The sequence below is a fragment of the Engraulis encrasicolus genome, chromosome 7, assembly GCF_034702125.1.
Source record: "Engraulis encrasicolus isolate BLACKSEA-1 chromosome 7, IST_EnEncr_1.0, whole genome shotgun sequence".
NCBI classification, from domain to species: Eukaryota; Metazoa; Chordata; class Actinopteri; order Clupeiformes; family Engraulidae; genus Engraulis; species Engraulis encrasicolus.
Window position 1 is genome coordinate 20,182,924 of NC_085863.1, and position 9,952 is coordinate 20,192,875.

The 9,952-nt window shown below is 43.2% G+C and overlaps 1 pseudogene; it reads left to right on the plus strand.

Annotated features, from left to right (window-relative positions):
- Window positions 1-354: 354 nt before the first annotated feature.
- LOC134451737 (gamma-aminobutyric acid receptor subunit beta-2-like) overlaps window positions 355-9,952 on the plus strand; it is a 118,872-nt pseudogene continuing 109,274 nt past the window's right edge.

Here is a 9,952-nt window from a genome sequence, read left to right on the forward strand (position 1 = left end):
ATGCCAAGAACATACCACCACACTAACTCTGGAGAGACATCCATCTTCATTACATTTCAGTCACGCAGCGCTACACCTCCCTTGTGAAACTGTTTATTGTTTTTTTGTTTTTTTAACACAGTGAATATGGTCTCTAGGGTAGCATGAACTGTTGGGTAATGGTTCCTTTTCTTCTAACTCGCTGGTGAACAAAATTCCGAATGACATGTCGGTGATTCCTGCCTGCCTGTCTGATTCGTACTCGTCAGCTCGGAGGAATCCTCCGTTTCCCCTTTAATTTTCCTCCCTCCGCCTGGGAAACTCGCCTCCACCGACCGCAGCAGTAGCGCTCGCTGTTGTGTGGAGCGTGCGCGCATGCGCCACGTAGTGGAATTACTGCACTGGCCAGAATAAGTTGGATCTCGCCTGGTCTTCACAGAAATACATAAATCACAACAAAAGCTATGACGATCCTCAGAAGGGGCAAAATGAGGTGTTTGGGAGTTTGGACAATGCCTTTAGTAGTTGCCGTGGTGTGCGCGCAAAGGTAAGTGGTGCCGTTTTGATTCTTGCCACTGCATTGCATGATTGATCAAGTGTTCTGTTTAAAATGCATCTTATACACTACCTCCTTCGTTTAACCTGTTCATTTTTCTCCTTTCTCTAGTGCAAATGACCCTAGCAATATGTCAGTGGTAAAAGAAACTGTGGATAGACTGTTGAAGGGATATGACATTCGCTTGAGGCCAGATTTTGGAGGTAACTGACATCATTAACTCTATATACTTAATCGTAATTGTGGCATTGTGTTGTATGAATGTCTGCACCAGAGAATGTGAACTTAAAGCTACATGGCTGCCAATTAACTACCGCGGATTAGCCTAATTGGGCCACAGCGTATCTCTGTGCATCTGGACAGACGGGCACCCGTCACCATTCCGCACACATTTTGGACAACTGAAACTTATTCAAAACATGACATCAGTCACAGTCAGTCATTGTCACGAATGTGATCACGATCGCTGTCGGGTTAAGCAGGTGCACTGACTCCACTGCCCTCCCCAATGCCCCAAAGCTGTTGCCCCTCTAAAGATTTGGGGTGGCCACAGGCTGGGGGCAAGTCCCAAATCCAGCGGCTTTGTTTGCCTTGTAGCGTAGACTGCTGTAATGCCATTCACGTGTCTACAGCTCATCAAGGAAAAACGTTGTGGACCAGTCAGTCACAACGCCTGCGTATTGATTAATGATCCCTGTGTATTGGTGGGGTTGTCTGTTTAATGCCGACTGCGAGTGTGAGTTGTAACGCGGGCGACGTGTGGGTTTGCAGGTGCTCCGGTGGGAGTGGGCATGAACATAGACATCGCCAGCATAGACATGGTGTCGGAAGTCAACATGGTAAGTAAACGACTCAGTTTATCCCCGTTTAACACACACCCGTCTGACATGTGTCACGACATGGTTATGTGTCAGAAACGTGATCTAACCTACCCTTACAACATGCGGTGGGTGCTTATACACGACATCTTCAGCTCAGCAACACAATCGATCTTCAAAGTCAAATACAGTGCAACGTTAGAATGGCGGTCGCCTGATTTATTCCCCAAGACTGAAAACAACACGACACATGTTGTCGTGTAGACCCAGTCAGGATACGTGTTGCGCAAAGCAGCGGAGGGTACCAAAGTTCTCTCCAAATGTCACTTCAAGGTAATGCCACATGAGTCAGTAGATGAGATGGATGAACACGATGCTGTCCTTTAGTTATGTTCTAAATAACACTTACGCGTGACTATTGCTTGACGTAACCTCAAGTAGTAAAGTTCAAGTCAAATCAACTTTACAACGTTAACCAAATTGTGTTCAGTTTAACTTAACTTTATGCCCGACAGTGAAGAGAGGGCAGAGTGGAGTTCTTTCTTCAAACAAGAGCACCCCCTAGCGATTTTAAATCGGAACTGTTTTGTGTTGACAGCACATTCACAGTGATGCTCTAACGGGGACGCCCTTTTCGTCCTGAGGTTTGTGGCACTGGAAAAAGGAAAGCAATCGTGGTTTAACAACAGACAGGTCCTCTAGCAAATAGATAGCCTATTAATACAAATAGGCTGAAACAGTATGGCTGGTAATGGGTCAGCCCATTGGCTGAAAATAAGAAGAAGCTATTCCTGAGAATTCAAGCCAGCCTACACGTGCTGTCTACTACACCTCCACACACACACACACACACACACACACACACACACAACACACGCGCGCGCGCACATACACACGCGCACACACACAGCTAAGGGGCTGGACTGAAATAGCCGTTGACCTCTGGCCTGCATACAGTAGTTTAGTGAACAGTGATCATGTGGGATGCTAATAGGCACATCGTCATATAGGCTAGTCAGGGTGTACACAGCACCGCACACAGCACATAGAGGCACAACACACCAGAGAGATGCATTTATGCAGCGCTATAAATGGACGCATTCCCAGAGAGAGAGCAAGAGAGAGAGAGAGAGAGAGAGAGAGAGAGAGAGAGAGAGAGAGAGAGAGAGAGAGAGAGAGAGAGACATGAACAGAGAAGGGAAGAAATAGAGTATCGGAAACACACATGCAAGACACGTGCATTTCAAACACACACACACACACACACACACGCTAACGCACACACACACACACACACACACACACACACACACACACACACACACACACACACACACACATTGCGGCCTCCGCTTTTGGATGTGTCTGGCAGTGGCTGTCGCAACCATTCAGCTGAATTAAATACTTTAGTTTGCCCAGCCATGTTAGCAGTGCACAATTCACACACACACACACACACACACACACACACACACACACACACACACACACACACACACACACACACACACACACACACACACACACACACACACACACACACACACACACACACACACACACACACACATTAGACGCTTAGTTTGCCCAGCTATGTTAGCAGTGCACAATTCACACACGCATACACACACACACACACACACACACACACACACACACACACACACACACACACACACACACACACACACACACACACACACACACACACACACACACACACACACACACACACACACAGCTGAATTAGTAGACGCTTAGTTTGCCCAGCTATGTTTGTGGTGCCCAATTCCGCATGAACTCACTGCTGACGTCATGCCAACCAAGTCCCTGTGGCAATGCAATGCAGCCCTCTCCTCTTGTTGTGACAGTGTGTGTGTGTGTGTGTGTGTGTGTGTGTGTGTGTGTGTGTGTGTGTGTGTGTGTGTGTGTGTGTGTGTGTGTGTGTGTGTGGTTTCCTCGTGTCATGTCACGGCCATCCAGAAGGAAGAGTAAGCTTCAATTCCCACAGTCACACACACACACACACACACACACACACACACACACACACACACACACACACACACACACACACACACACACACACACACACACACACACACACACACACACACACACACACACACACACACACACACACATTCTAGCTTCAGTCTCCTCAGTCATACTCAGAGTAACTTCTGAGGAAATTCATATCAAGAGGCAACCACATAGTCACAGACACATAGATCATAGGCACACAGAGACACAGAGAAATAGACACACATACACAGACACACAGGGACACAGAGAAACAGACACACAGACACAGACACCGAGGCACAGACACATACGCAGAGACACGGAGACACACAGATACAGATCATAGGGACACAGACACACAGACAAGAGACTCACGGACACCGGACACAGGACACAGACACAGACACAGACACAGACACAGACACAGACACAGACACAGACACACAGACAAGAGACTCACAGACACCGGACACAGACACAGACACAGACTCACAGACACAGAGACACAGCCACAGAGATCATGACACAGACACACACACACAGAATCACAGACACAGACACAGAGATACAGATCATAGAGACACACAGAGAGATGTAGAGGTGCAGACACAGACTCGCAGACACAGAGACATAGGCACACAGACACAGACTCGCAGACACAGAGACATAGGCACACAGACACAGACTCACAGACACAGAGACATAGGCACACAGACACAGACTCGCTGACACAGAGACGTATTTATTTATATATTTATTTTGGTATTTATTCCCTTTTCCTACAGTGTTACCCTTCCTTCTGCTGAAAACCCCCAGTCTAGTCCCAACTAGGGCTGCATCGAAAATGTATCGATATCGCGATATCTCATCTTGCGATACACGTATCGAAAAGTTGGTTATATCGTGATACCTACTTTTTGATTGTTAATAACAGCCAATTTGGTGAAAAGGTATTAAAAAGGTTGACATTTTAAGTTGATGCTGTATGTTAGCCACATTTTTTTAGAATAAAAGTAATGTTGGAAATAAAACATTGCTCTCAGTTGTTTCATAGATGATAAAGTGTAGAATGGCAAGTAGAGAGGGGAAAATATATGTATATATTAAATATCGCGAGTAATATCGATATCGCGATATACAGTCATGTTATCGTGTATCGCATATTTTTCTGATACCGTGCAGCCCTAGCCCCAACATCACTCAACTCCAACCCCACTCTAAACCTCAACACCGCCCCAGCCCACTCCAAACTCCAAGACCACGCCACCCCATATATATACGCAGTGTGTGTGTGTGCACGCGCTATAACACATTCATAGTATAATTTGAGACAAGATGTTTAATTGCACAGCTGAGCATTTCTACAGACCTCTGTCAAATTAAGAGCAGACAGCGCAATCGGACAAAAGTCATAAAATTGAAAAAAAAAAAAAACTTTTCAGAACTGTTCGTGGGCCAGAGAGAGAGAGAGAGAGAGATGCCCCGTATGCAGGCCACAAAAGGTTCAGTGGTCGCTATTTGAGTATGGGGGCTCTACTACAGTGTTTCTCTGCCTAATGAGAATCCCAACCCCCCCAAGCCCCATCCCCCAGCCCCCCCCTGGCTAAACGCCTCCTGCCCTCTGCCCCTAATGAATGCCTCTATAGTGTTTATCTTCCTAATGAATGTCCCAGCCTCCAACCCCCTTTGGCTTAGCACCCCCACCCACCCCCCACCTCCCCACTCCCCTGGTCGGCTGATTATGCTCCCAATCAGGCAATGGCAAGTGATTGTTTTAGATTAGTGACTTGATGGTAAAAATGAATGACCTCATGTCTATGTATGAATGTATGCTGTGTGTGTGTGTGTGTGTGTGTGTGCGTGTGCGTGTGTGTGTGTGCGTGTGTGTGTGTGTGTGTGTGTGTGTGTGTGTGTGTGTGTGTGTGTGTGTGTGTGCGTGTGCGTGTGTGTGTGTGCGTGTGTGTGTGTGTGCGTGCGTGCGTGGTGGGCTGTAGTGCACTCCCCACGCATGGTGTTTCAGCTCTTGCCTGATATTTATGTTGGTGGTGTGACATTGACCTTGACAAGCAATATGTGTCCAACTGCATCTCTCTCTTTGTCTCTCTCTCTCTCTCTCTCTCTCTCTCTCTCTCTCTCTCTCTCTCTCTCTCTCTCTCTCTCTCTCTCTCTCTCTCTCTCTCTCTCTCTCTCTCTCCCATCTGCCATTTCCATTGATGATAGCTGCTGCCTTGGCAAGCATATCAGAGGAAATCTACTGTTAGCCTATGTCTTGCCATATTGTCATATTGCTCCACTCCACTTCATATTATACTGTATCTTGCTACTGCTCGAAGCAGTTCTATTCATGTTTTTGTGCGTGTGTGTGTGGTGTCGTGGTGTCAACAATAATCGATTCGGCGATGCAATGCAATGTGGGGTATGGACGATCCAATATGCGGCAAGTTCCAGAATCGATGCAGCAATTTTTTTATGTTTCAATTACTTCCGTGGATAATTCAGGATCAAATGAATGCTAAATTAAATAAAAGCACTTCAAAGCATTGAAAACTGCAAGACTGATACAGAAAACAGCCAATAAATTGTTGCTCAGGATCTGACAAATTGTATTGCCTCATCATGACTGATGAAACATTTGCTTTGCTTTCAGTAGAAATGTAATGCATTGCAATGCATTGTAGAATTGAATCGGATCGAATTGAATCGAATCGAATCAAATCGAATCGAATCAAATCAAATCGCTACCTCCCGAATCGTAATCGAATGAAATCGTGAGGGCAGTGCCAAAGCACACCACTAATGTGGCGTATCAAATCAACCAAATAAATGTTTCATTCTGTTGTCAATGAATTGTGAATTTTGCCTTCAAAGTTCAAGAGAGTCCTTGTGCACAAGCCCTCAGCAATGCAGGTGCCGGTGTGAGGCAGGAGAAGGTGAACAATGATCAAAATTCAAAAGACATCGCACACTGCTTACTGTTATTTTTCTTACTTTATTTTTCAGAGAAAAAAAAAAAGAAAAAAAGAACAGTATGCGGTGTGCGGTGTATTTTGAATTCTGTGAATTTTGCCTCTCTTCGCTTTGCTCGTTTCGCCTGCATGTGTCCTCGGCTCATATAACTCCATGACATCTTGGCGTTCCAGAAGTCTGTAGTCCACTTAGCTCTCTGTGTCCTGTGCAGGCCAGGGTGCTGCATGAAAGCTGTGGTGTAGGGAAAGGGGTTGCATGTGCAAAGGGTGCGCTGCGCTGCGCTGTCCCACATCCCTTCTCTCCCTGGCTTTCACTTACCACAGTAGAGCTCCAACGGTCCTATTACATAATGGCTGCCCTGATCAAAGCAACTGCATGAGTTGCTGCTTACGTACATATAGGCCTACATATTACATCTCGTTGAACAGTGGTGGCAATACGTATCTGATACCTTACAGATTTTGTTGAGTTGCTGTCTGAAGATTTGAACTGTCAATCAATTAATACATTATATATTTTATAACGTTATACATTTGTTGTTACCAGGATGGCAATGACCGAGTCGTAGTTCATTACTAAAGGCCCTGTAGAGTAGTACTATGGTAATAGTACTAGAGTAGTACTATGAGTAGTACTATGGTAATTAACCTTTCAATGACTATTACCGCGTGCCTCAGACGATACGGCGTGCATTAACTCCTTTGCGCAGAGGCTACTGGGCTACGTCATTGTCCAGATTTTATTTTGGATATTATATGTCTCCATGTTAGAATACACAAAGGCTAGCTTTACAATTATAGACTGATCCTGTCTTTATTATCGTTATTATCGTTGTTGAAGAGAGTGTTGCCATCCTACATTACTGTACATCTCCGCTTTTTAGTGTCTCATCCAGTGGAATTCAAACACTGCTGTTGGCTGTCATGATGGCAAAGGAACAACCTGGACGGCAAGAAGTTCAAGATGCTCACACCTAAATTCAGTGTATGTGTTATGGGCTAAAAGTGTAGTGTAGGGATGGTGTGAACTGGGCAGATGGTTATGTGGGCAAGGATTTGATGAGAGTGTCCTGTACTGACCATGTCATTTTGGTGTGTTGTGGGCTAACATGCGCTGCAGGGAAGGTGTGATCTGGGCAAGGCTGTCTTGTTGAAGACAGTGTCCCCACCAACATCTGTACACCTTTATCTTACATCTCTCCACTTAAGCATCACTTCTACAGCAGCACTCAGACGCATATGTGGAAAAATGCTCTGACCAACTGGTTGACTTCTTGGAGGCTCAGAAGTCCAGCTGCTTACATCTTTGTTTTACTTTATTTACTTAGTTTTTACTTTCATTTTTCAGGAAGTTGCACAATAATGAACATACATACATACATACATACATACATACATACATACATACATACATACATACAAACCCCAACTCCGATGAAGTTGGGACGTTTGGTAAACAGTGAATAAAATCAAAATGCTATCATTTTCAAAACATTCAATCTATTCATTAGATGGAGAATAGTGAAAAGACAACATATTAAGTGTTAAAACTGAGAAAAAATATTGTTTTGGGGGACATATGTACTCATTTCTAATTTGATAAATCCAACACGTCTCAAAAGAGTTGGGACGGGGACAATAAATGGCAGCAAATGTCGAGGAAGACTAAAAACAAAACAAAAGACAACACTTAACAGTTAAATACATTAACCGATGAGATGATTTCATATAAAAAACAGTGTTAATTCCTATCTTGGACATGATTTCACCAGCTTAAATGGTGGGTGTATTCCTTGTCATGTTTTGCAAAGTTTTCCTTTCTGTAGTGCTTACAGTGTGACAGGTCTTGACCAAAAACCCACCATTTTATCACCTGCTGGTCCTTATGATGGAGCCAAACTGTTAAAACATAGTAGAGAATGCAATTTGACCTTACTATGTGGCAGTAATCGAATATCTCCCTTCAAAATATAATGCATGAGTGGCTTTTCGTGCTGTTTAAAACCCATTTATACCATTCAGCACTGTATTTAACTCTACAGATGAGTGAGAACATCTTAACCAATGCACTACTGCACCCGCATGCCATCATGGAGGCTGACTTTTGAAGCTTGCACTAACACAAGTTGGATGGTCCATTTTTACTGTAGCACAGGATGTGCAATGCTCTATTATTGTCAAAAAGAATGGACTTCTACAACTTCTGCTGACTTCTGTAAGCAAAGGACAGTTTCCCATGTCTTCTGGGTCTATTTCAAGTGAGCTCAGGTGCTTAGGAGAATGTTACACCCCTGTATCATTTTCATGCATTAAGCATTCTTAATATGGTCAATTTTCAATAGCTCTAGCACTCCAGGAATTAGAGTGAGACTACAGCCAATATATATTTCATGATGTCATGAACCTATACAATGATTTTATTAACAAAAATATGTCTTATATACACTCAATCGTGGTAAATCAAAGGGAATTCAAAAATGTATGTAATAACTATGGTAATTATTCCCTTTGCATCTTTAATTCTGAGTGACTCAGCCTCTCTGTGATGATATTATACCTGGACACCTATATTGTCCGTCAGTACAATTCATTTTGAAATGTTCTTCTTTGTTGTTTTATCTTATTTGGATGTTTACTAAATTTCACTGATCCCCGTCCCAACTCTTTTGAGACGTGTTGGATTTATCAAATTAGAAATGAGTACATATGTCCCCCAAAACAATATTTTTTCTCAGTTTTAACACTTAATATGTTGTCTTTTCACTATTCGCCATCTAATTAATAGATTGAATGTTTTGAAAATGATAGCATTTTGATTTTATTCACTGTTTACCAAACGTCCCAACTTCATCGGAGTTGGGGTTTGTACATACATACATACATACATACATACAGTATATCACGAAAGTGAATACACCCCTCACAGTTTTGCAGATTTTTGAGTATATCTTTTCATAGCAAAGCATTACAGAAATGTAACTTTGACACAATGATTAGTGACCTTTTAACAACATATTTAAATTATTTCTTGTTCACTCAGAAAAAAACAAAATACAGCCATTAATGTTTGAACATGTACTCACAAAAGTGAGTACACCCCAGATTAAAATCCGGTAGAGAAGGGGCTATGTTGGCTCGAATCGTCTCGAAATGAAACGAAATGAAAAGGGATGACAAGGGAGGTCATCAGTGTGCGTTTCAACCTTCCTTTGCATTGAACTTTTAAATTTTGAGTCTGCATCTGGCTTAAATAGATTGGTGTGAGATTTGAATGCAATCCTATGGAGAATATCATGATCTGCTTCAGTAGTCATAGTGCATGTTGACATGCATGTTTCTTTTAGGTGTATTTCAGATTGCCAATGTTGACAGCATTCATGCATCCCCAAACCATGTCAGTCCCACTACCATGCTTGGCTTATGAGAGGATACACCTTTTTTGTAAAACTCACTTGTTTACCACCACACATGCTTGACACCATCTAAAGCAAATTTGTTTATCTTGGTCTCAGGAGAGATGAACAGACCAAGGATATGGATCACTGGAACCATGTCGTGTGATCTGAAGAGACCAAGATAAACAAATTTGCTTTAGATGGTGTCAAGCA